Source organism: Bos taurus, chromosome 9, assembly GCF_002263795.3.
Source record: "Bos taurus isolate L1 Dominette 01449 registration number 42190680 breed Hereford chromosome 9, ARS-UCD2.0, whole genome shotgun sequence".
Classification (NCBI taxonomy): Eukaryota; Metazoa; Chordata; class Mammalia; order Artiodactyla; family Bovidae; genus Bos; species Bos taurus.
In genome coordinates, this window is record NC_037336.1 from 45331598 (window position 1) to 45341182 (window position 9585).

General features: G+C 38.3%; 1 long non-coding RNA gene across 1 annotated transcript in view; it reads left to right on the forward strand.

Moving 5' to 3' along the window:
- LOC132346109 (uncharacterized) overlaps window positions 1–8307 on the forward strand; it is a 47130-nt gene extending 38823 nt beyond the window's left edge. Inside the window, exon 3 of the long non-coding RNA XR_009495813.1 lies at window positions 8083–8307. This is a non-coding gene — a long non-coding RNA (uncharacterized lncRNA). The remainder of the gene's footprint in view (window positions 1–8082) is intronic.
- The last annotated feature ends 1278 nt before the right edge of the window (window positions 8308–9585 follow it).

Genomic DNA, 9585 nt, shown 5'->3' on the forward strand with positions numbered 1-9585 from the left:
TTTTCTCAAGTACTGGGCTGTTTTTTGAAAACTCTTAGAAGAGACCAGTTAAATGCAAAACTCAGAGAAGTAACATTTTTAAATTCAGATATATTTCCAAGAGTCTTTCCCTAAGATCAAGCATGCTGTCTGGGGGTCAGTCCTTGATTACTGTCTGCTGATAGGCAGTAGACACCATTTTCCTCCTTGCTCACTGGGCAGATCAGCCTGGGGTTTTGGGAACTCAAGAGCTACATGTGTCGTGAATATGAGACTGGTCATGCATCACCTCTTATCATGATATTTGTCCTCACATAATTGTGCTCTATTGTAGCAGCACTAGCTAGAGGTGCAGGAAACAAATGATATGACCCTGTTCTCACCTTGAAATCCCCTTTCCGGTTCCATGTATTTAGAAGCTCCATTCCATTACATGTCAAGATGAAGGAGCTGCTGCTCAAAATTCTGCCTTTGGAAAATTTGCTCCAGGGAAGGAGCAGCCATTGGAAAAATGTAGACAATTTCCTGATGTTAGAAACAGGCTAAGCTGAAAGTGTAGAAAGCCTTCTGGAACTTAATACATGTAATTCTTAGACTCCAACAAGAAGGATAAAATATGGAACTAAAATACACAAGATGAAATTGGCAACAATTAAAATTATATCAAAATAAATTAAAAAATCAATTATTTATAAGAAAATGGTGTGAATTACAGCAGGATCCTCTATGACCCACCTCCCAGAATATCGGAAATAAAAGCAAAAATAAACAAATGGGACCTAATTAACCTTAAAAGCTTCTGCACATCAAAGGAAACTATCAGCAAGGTGAAAAGACAGTCTTCAGAATGGGAGAAAATAATAGCAAATGAAGCAACTGACAAACAACTAATCTCAAAAATATACAAGCAACTCCTATAGCTCAACTCCAGAAAAATAAATGACCCAATCAAAAAATGGGCCAAAGAACTAAATAGACATTTCTCCAAAGAAGACATACAGATGGCTAACAAACACATGAAAAGATGCTCAACATCACTCATTATCAGAGAAATGCAAATCAAGACCACTATGAGGTACCACTTCACACCAGTCAGAATGGCTGCGATCCAAAAGTCTACAAGCAATAAATGCTGGAGAGGGTGTGGAGAAAAAGGAACCCTCTTACACTGTTGGTGGGAATGCAAACTAGTACAGCCACTATGGAGAACAGTGTGGAGATTTCTTAAAAAACTGGAAATAGAACTGCCTTATGATCCAGCAATCCCACTGCTGGGCATACACACTGAGGAAACCAGAATTGAAAGAGACACGTGTACCCCAATGTTCATCGCAGCACTGTTTATAATAGCCAGGACATGGAAGCAAGCTAGATGTCCATCAGCAGATGAATGGATAAGAAAGCTGTGGTACATATACACAATGGAGTATTACTCAGCCATTAAAAAGAATTCATTTGAATCAGTTCTAATGAGGTGGATGAAACTGGAGCCTATTATACAGAGTGAAGTAAGCCAGAAGGAAAAACATAAATACAGTATACTAACGCATATATATGGAATTTAGAAAGATGATAGCAATAACCCTGTGTACAAGACAGCAAAAGAAACACTGATGTATGGAACAGTCTTATGGACTCTGTGGGAGAGGGAGAGGGTGGGAAGATTTGGGAGAATGGCATTGAAACATGTAAAATGTCATGTATGAAACGAGATGCCGGTCCAGGTTCAATGCACGATACTGGATGCTTGGGGCTGGTGCACTGGGACGACCCAGAGGGATGGTGTGGGGAGGGAGGAGGGAGGAGGGTTCAGGATGGGGAGCACATGTATACCTGTGATGGATTCATTTTGATATTTGGCAAAACTAATACAATTATGTAAAGTTTAAAAATAAAATAAAATTAAAAATAAATAAATAAATAAAAATAATAATAAAAAAATGGTGTGAATTAGTATAAAGAATAAAACAAAACAATAAAAAGAAATATGATCATGTAGAATTGTGAGAAGAAACCTCTATTGTCTCAGTATCTCTGTTTTCTTAGCAAAATCTTGATCTATTTCTGCCCACTATACTTTAGGTTTAATCTTTAAATCTTGACTGTTCTCCAAGGAAATGAAACATATACAGATCATTTTTATGCAGTTGTACTTAAAATATTGTTTTCTCTGGATAAATCACCCTACTAGCTATTACTTTCAGTTTGACATTGTATTAAAGTTTTGAACTTGTTTTCTATGGCTCCATATTGTTGAAAACAAGCTGATAAAAGAAAACCTTAAATATAAACTGAAATGCAGTATATAATTGAGAGATTGCTGAAATTTTAAAAACATATAAAAATTGAGCAAGTCATGTGTGGGCTCCCATATTTCTAGTCTTGAATACTTTTTTGTCAATTTATTGATTTATAAAATGTTCACCATCCATCATACCTATAAGAAAACTGTAAACTATGATTAATGCTCCTTGTAAGCATTATATTTGGTCAGGGTGCTGTATCATCATAGAAAAATTAATCACTTAAATCAATATTGAATCGAGATATATGGTTAGGATATCTAAAAACACTCTGTCTCTAATCATTATTTGGTGGTTTTTCTAATCCTGCAAGAAGATGAATGTCGTATTAACTGATGACATCTGATTCAGGGCATCTTGTAACTAACAGCTCCCAAGGAGAGAAAGTCCACTAATGGAAGTTGTTATAAAGGGTAAAGGAAAGAATATGACAGAAAAAATTAAAGGTGCCAGAAAAAATAGGCTTTAAATTGAGAGTAATGAATGTGAAGTTTTGCTCTTGCATGGCAACAATAATCTGTCACCTCCCACACCCTTCTTGGATGAAAAAAACTAATTGGCCTCACAGATAACATCTGCTAAATGTAGTGTCAGAATAACAGGTGGTTAGAAATGTGTTAAAAAAGCATCTTAATTAAACTGATACCCATGAATTCTCAAAACTTTAAAACTTCCTATTAAATGGTCACATACATTTGAAGAAATGTGTGGCTGTTTGTAAACTGGAGATTAAATTCAAATACATTAAAAAACTGTCATTGACTTAAATTGAGAATAAAAAACTCATTTTTTAGTCTTTTGGTAATTTACAACTCAAAAAAGAATTCATAACCAGAGACTTCTTTGGGGGTAAACGTTGAGATGAACAATTAAATGCTCATGGGCTTTGTATATCCATGTGTATGTGGAGTGTGTGCTCAGTCACTTCAGTCATTTCAGACTCTTTGTGATCCTATGAACTGTAGCCTGCCAGGTTCCTCTGTCCATGGGATTCACCAGGCAAGAATACTGGAGTGGGTTGCCATGCCCTCTCCAAAGTGATCTTCCTAACCCAGGAATTGAAGTTGGGTCTCTTCCATTGCAGGTGAAGTCTTTACTGCTGAGCCACTGGGAAAGCCTGTATGTGGAGTACATACGATTAAATATTCAACATTATTCTACCATTATTAAATTTAACATATATATGAACACCAGAAATACAATAATGGATTTCTACTTTCAAGTCTGGCCTCATTTAGCCTGGCCTTTTTCTTCTGGGATTCTATAATTCAAGTCATTCCTTTATTTATACAACCAAATATGAGTACTAGCTTTTCTGTAAGTGTGTTCTGTTTCAGAAAATATGTTTAGAAGGAAGGTTGAATATCTGAATTCCACTTGGTTCTGAATGCAGAATACTGATCCACAGAAAAAAGGCTTCTGTGCTCTACTGATTTTGCAGAAATACCTGACAAAACAAAGTTAAACATGTCTCTTCACATTCTTAGAGCCCGTGATAGGACTAAACTGTATTGTCACTTTCTGAGAAGAGGATATAGTACTTAGCATTGACCTTCACTTTTTGACCATGAAAACCTGGACAGAAGAATCCTTGACCATAGGATGGAAGAATGTGTTGCCAAAGTCAATTTCTGTGTTTGTGATGGTCATTTTATACCTCAGAGGAGGGTTACACCTGAATTGGGAGTGAAGACAGTGACACCTGACTAGTAAATAGGTCCTGGGATCCCTACCCAGGAAACCAAAGTGTTTTCCCTACTACACAGGATGGGCTTTGGAAGGAATGGATGACCAAGACAGGCATCCTGAACAGCGCAAAGTCAGGAATCAAAGAGGCTGGGTGAGCTGCAGGGGAACCCTTTCTCCATGCCACATTTTGAGCTGTTCTTTCAGCATCATAGAACTTATTCTGTATATCTACTTTCACTATGCTTTTAAAATATTAATCTATCAATGAATGATGTATACATTAGTAAATGGGTGGTGAGGCAAACCTGGGCCTGATCCTATCCGGGAAATTGAAGGCCAGTTCCTGTGGTCTGAGGAGGCTGAAGAGCTGCCCTTAGAATAGTCTTTCATTTAGTTTGTGTAACTTTCATGTGCAATATACTCAGAGCTCTCTCATTAAACACATCACTCAAGATACGCTTTGAACTGCTTTTCGTTCAGTGTTACCCATTTGTATACCCTTTACTAATATCTCAGATGTTTTTACAGTGATCCTTGAATATTATTGCTACCCTTGGTGATGATATTTGTGGCAGGGATTTGTGTCATTGGGTTTTCTCAAAGTGTACCTCCTTACTCTGTGTGTGTGCATGCTAAGTCACTTCAGTTGTGTCCGATGGACTGCAGCCTGCCAGGCTCCACTGTCCATGGGATTCTCCAGGCAAGAATACTGGAGTGGGTTGCTACGCCCTCCTCCATGGGATCTTCCCAACCCAAGAATCAAACCTGTGTCTCTTACATCTACCTGCACTGGCAGGGGGATTCTTTACCAGTAGTGCCACCTGGGAAGCCATCTTGGACGGCAAAGGGTGGAGGTGGTGGGAGCCAGCTGCCTCAGGTGCAGTCAGTGGGGGGAAAGAACATTATCAGTTGAGAATTTAAAAACAATAATAAAACTAGGTCGGTCTGCTTTGTATTGTTATCATGATCCGGTGATTTTAAACAGTGCAATGTAATAAAAATACTCCTACCTGCAGGGACAGGTGCCACCCCTAACCAATGCTAGTAAAAACTTGTGTTGGAGAAGCTAAACGTACTTTATTTTTATATGTTATGCTTTCCCATCCTAATCTGTCATAAGGACAATTTAATCTCTCTTAATTGGTAAAATGGAATTATTTAAAATTAGCAATCTTATCCACAAAAATTTAAAATGAGTTTCTCATTAAGTTGCTTCTTCTTGATTACTGAAAGAAAAATGCCTATATAAGAAAAAGTGCTAGGTTTAAATCACATTAAATCCTAGGCTTTTTGTTTGTTTGTTTTAAGAGAGGAAGCATTGTATTGTTGGCTTTACTGTTTTTTAAAAATATTATTTATTTATTTTAATTGGAGGATAATTACAATATTGTGATGGTTTTTGCCATACATCAATATGAATTGGCCATAGGTAAACGTGTGTCCCCTCCATTCTGAACCCCCTGCCACCTCCCTTCCCACTCCATCCCTCCAGGCTGTCACAGAGCACCAGCTTTGGGTGCCCTGCATCATACATCAAACTTGCACTGGTTATTTTACATATGGTAATGTGTATGTTCCAATGCTATTCTCTCAAATCATCCCACCCTCTCCTTCTCCCACCATGTCCAAAAGTCTGTTCTTATCATCTATGTCTGCTTTGCTTCTCTGCATGTAGGATTGTTGGTACCATCTTTCTAGATTCCATATATATGCATTAATATATGGTATTTGTCTTTCTCTTTCTGACTTCACTCTGTATAACTGCTTTACTCTTGATGCAAAGCCCTTGGTTGTCATGGTGACTTTGAAACTGTGTAACCATTGAAACTTTGGGCACAGAGTCAATTCTCCAGGCCTCCAGGCCTCTTTTTTTAAAGTCAGGCTGATGCTCCTAAAAGTCATGAATGAAGGAACTAGTCAGGTAATTCAACAACATGGTCATTTCAACTAACTATGCCAAATTAGGATAATTTTCAAAAATCTATACTAAAGGAATAATAATTGATTATATAGCTATGTTAGCCTTGCTCATTTTTAGAAAAATAGATATGTGAGGTCTGCTGCTGCTGCTGCTGCTGCTAAGTCGCTTCAGTCGTGTCCGACTCTGTGCGACCCCATAGACAGCAGCCCACTAGGCTCCTCTGTCCCTGGGATTCTCCATGCAAGAATACTGGAATGGATTGCCATTTCCTTCTCCAATGCATGAAAGTGAAAAGTGAAAGTGAAGTCGCTCAGCCGTGCTCGACTCTTAGCAAACCCCATGGACTGCAGCCTACTAGGCTCCTCCGTCCATGGGATTTTCCAGGCAAGAGTACTGGAGTGGGTTGCCATTGCCTTCTCCATGTGAGGTCTACTAACTCTCAAATAATAATGCTGGATATTTAAAGATAGTCTCTCAAACTTCTAGAACTCTTAAAGGGGAAGAAAAGAAATTCCTTTATGATCCAGAAATTCTGTTGCAGATGTTAGGAGGTGAAAAAACCCAGAAATGCATAATGTCTACAGATGGTAGACATTTCATAATCAGGTTGAAATTAGCCCACAATGAGGATTTTGCTACTCTTGCTGCCTTGTTGCCTTGTCTCATTGTTTTCTTTGAGGTTTCTTCCAGGCTTCTTTCCTATCTTGAAACCCTCAAGCGTATACAAAAGCATTCAGTATTCATGATGGACATATTTGAATTTTTTCGGTCTTTACCCGGGAAATGAGTATTTTAGACATGGTTCCCAAAGATCTGTGAATGTCAGCTACTTTTTTCAGTGATCAAAAAGACTGGTTTTTCTTCATTTGTTTAAAAAAAAGAAGGATTGCTTGCCTAGTCTGTGCTAACACCATTGTAGGGGCTGAGACTGAGCAGAGAGTGGGTTCTCTGCCTTCCAGGAACTTGTCTTCTCTTTATGGGAAGGGGATTGGAGAAAACAGATGGAGTCAAGATGTGCAGATGTAGTTTTTTTGATTCATTTAGAGTCCTTGCATAGTAAACCTTTTATTCTAAACAATGAGCCCAGCAATGTGAGAGTAATGTACTTTTTGGGGTCAAAAGTTCCTACAAATATTTCCAGATGTCAATTAGACCTCATAGGTTTGACTGAAATTGGGCAGTCTGCCTGTCTTTCAGGGAAGCTAAACTCTCTCTAGGCCTGGCCCTGGTCACTTTTCCTAAGCCAGTGCAGTCAGAACTTTCATTTCATCTTGTGGTAGCAGCTCTTCCCAAACCTGGCTGTGCTTCAGAATCACATAGGAAATCACTTAAGATACTAGTTAAAAAAAAAAATCCATTCTCAGTTATAGTCTATATTTCTAGGAATGAGGGCATGCAGGACCTGGGATCTGTGGTATTCATAAAGTGCCCCAGAAGATTCTAATTAAACCAGCTGGCACCACTTTTCAAGCTAGATTTTAGAAACTACTACCAGATTAGTTTTTCTAATGCAGAGACTTCTTCAACCTTTTCCTCTGAAAGCTCAGAACTTTACAGTGTAAAGTATAAGGTATTTGAAGAGTCAGTCAAACCCACCTTTCTCCTTGATGCCATCAGGACTCCTGCTTACACTTCTTTTTCCTCACAGCCTCACGGTCCAATTCACTCTTCTACTCAAGGTCATATTCCCTCCTCCCTTTTCCCTTCTTTTCTATTCTTTCAAATCCCGGCTCAAGCCCCACCTCTAATATGACAACGTCCCCACCTTGCTGTCTTGAGTGGCCTCTGTTTTGGACTCTTTTAGTCTTTATCATTTGGATCACTCATATGTCAACTCTTGAAAAGTTTTCTAAGTGACTGGGACACATGGCATGCCATTTTTGCAATTCATTAATGACAAGCAAGTAAACAGCATTCACCAACGCTCTTTAGAAATTAGTGCTGCTTGCTTGTATTTCAGAAGACATTTTGTAAATTCAGTGAAGATGTAAGCCTGTCTTTGTCACTAAAGCCATGCTCAATGCCTGGCACATAAAAGTCTATAATTATTTGTTGAGCAAAGTTAGGAAAAATCCTATGTTATTGTCTCAAATCGTTTGGTATAACTTTTTGATAACTGTCTGGTGCCTGCTGTAATGAGGGTTTGCAGCTTTGCTTTTCACTCCTGTGTTCTCATTATTTCCTTTTTAGCACACAGTGGGAGTTTAAGCTGTCCACTTGACACCAGGCCTGTCCCAGAATGAAGCTGTTTTTCATGACTTCAGAAGGCAAGTAGAGTAACCTGAATTACACTGTTTGTAATGTATAAACCTAGATGTTCCTCCACGGTGAACATTCTATCAGCTCAAAATGCTCACTCTGCTCCATATAAAAGTGATCATGTTGGCTGTCTGAGCTTGTTTATTGTTGTGGGGTTTAGAGCAACTTTGAGCCTCCGACCCTACTTCACTAGAGAACTTCCATATTTCTGATTTTAATTGTGTTCATGTTTCATAATATACTTCATCTTCATTGCATATGATCTTTCTGATAGCTATAAGAAATAGCCCTTGTCATGTCTGGAAGTAGAGATTCCATTAATTCTCATAGTAAATTTTCAAGAGAAAAAAAAAAACACCTGATAAAGCAGTTGCCTGTCCACATCTGGATTTAGAAAGCATCTTTTGCTACCAGTTCTGCAGTTGTAAACAATCTTTGGTAATACAAAAATTTGTGTGAATTGCAGCCAAACATTGTTTATTTTGGCATAGATATTTACTAGAAGCTGAATGGTTCCTTGTCATATTTTTACTAAATTATACAGTGAGTTGAGTACAGTTGATTCTAAACGGGCCCTTGAGATTCAGGCTGTTTTACCCTAAACTGAAAGGATAAAACTGGGTGTTTCTATGGCACCAAGTGAAGGCTTCCTTCATCCATTTCTTCAGTAATTGTTCAGTGAGCATCTTGTACAGGTCAGATACCACAGGAGACCTGGGCTACAAAGGTGAGTAAGACAAGTGTACCTTATTCCATTGAAATCATAGTTTATTCAGATGGACAGACATTAAGTGGAGGCTGGATAGCATCACCGACTCGATGGACATGAGTCTGAGTGAACTCCGGGAGTTGGTGATGGACAGGGGGTGTACTGCGATTCATGGGGTCGCAAAGAGTCGGACACGACTGAGCAACTGAACTGAACTGAACTAACTAGTAATGGTTTAGTTACTGTAGGGATAGTGGTATGAAGTAAAAAGGAAAAACCTTAGTGTTTAATGAAAAGACATAATTAGAGCTCCCAACTTCATCTGAGGTGGTGAGTTGAGAGCAGGAGTGGGAGTTCAGAAAATGGGTGCTACTTGTATATAAAATCTTAAAAAAGTGGGAATTATCAAGGCAGAGAGAAGAGTTACCAACTCCACAAACATAAAAATAATGAATGCTTATACAAATGACATTCTTATGATAAAATCTGTTATACACATCTAATCCTTTTTCATATTTGTCCTGTCACTGATACTAGGTAAGAAGGACTTATGATCTGTAAAACCAGTTAAAATAACTATATTATGAGGAATAGAATGCTATTAAGGAAACTTTGAAGGTCAGGAGATGAAAAAGATTGTAAATGTTTTTGAAGAGAAAATGCCTGTTTGAAGTATCACATGAGAGTTCTAACCCATTCTACTAAACATTCATACTAAGCAGAAG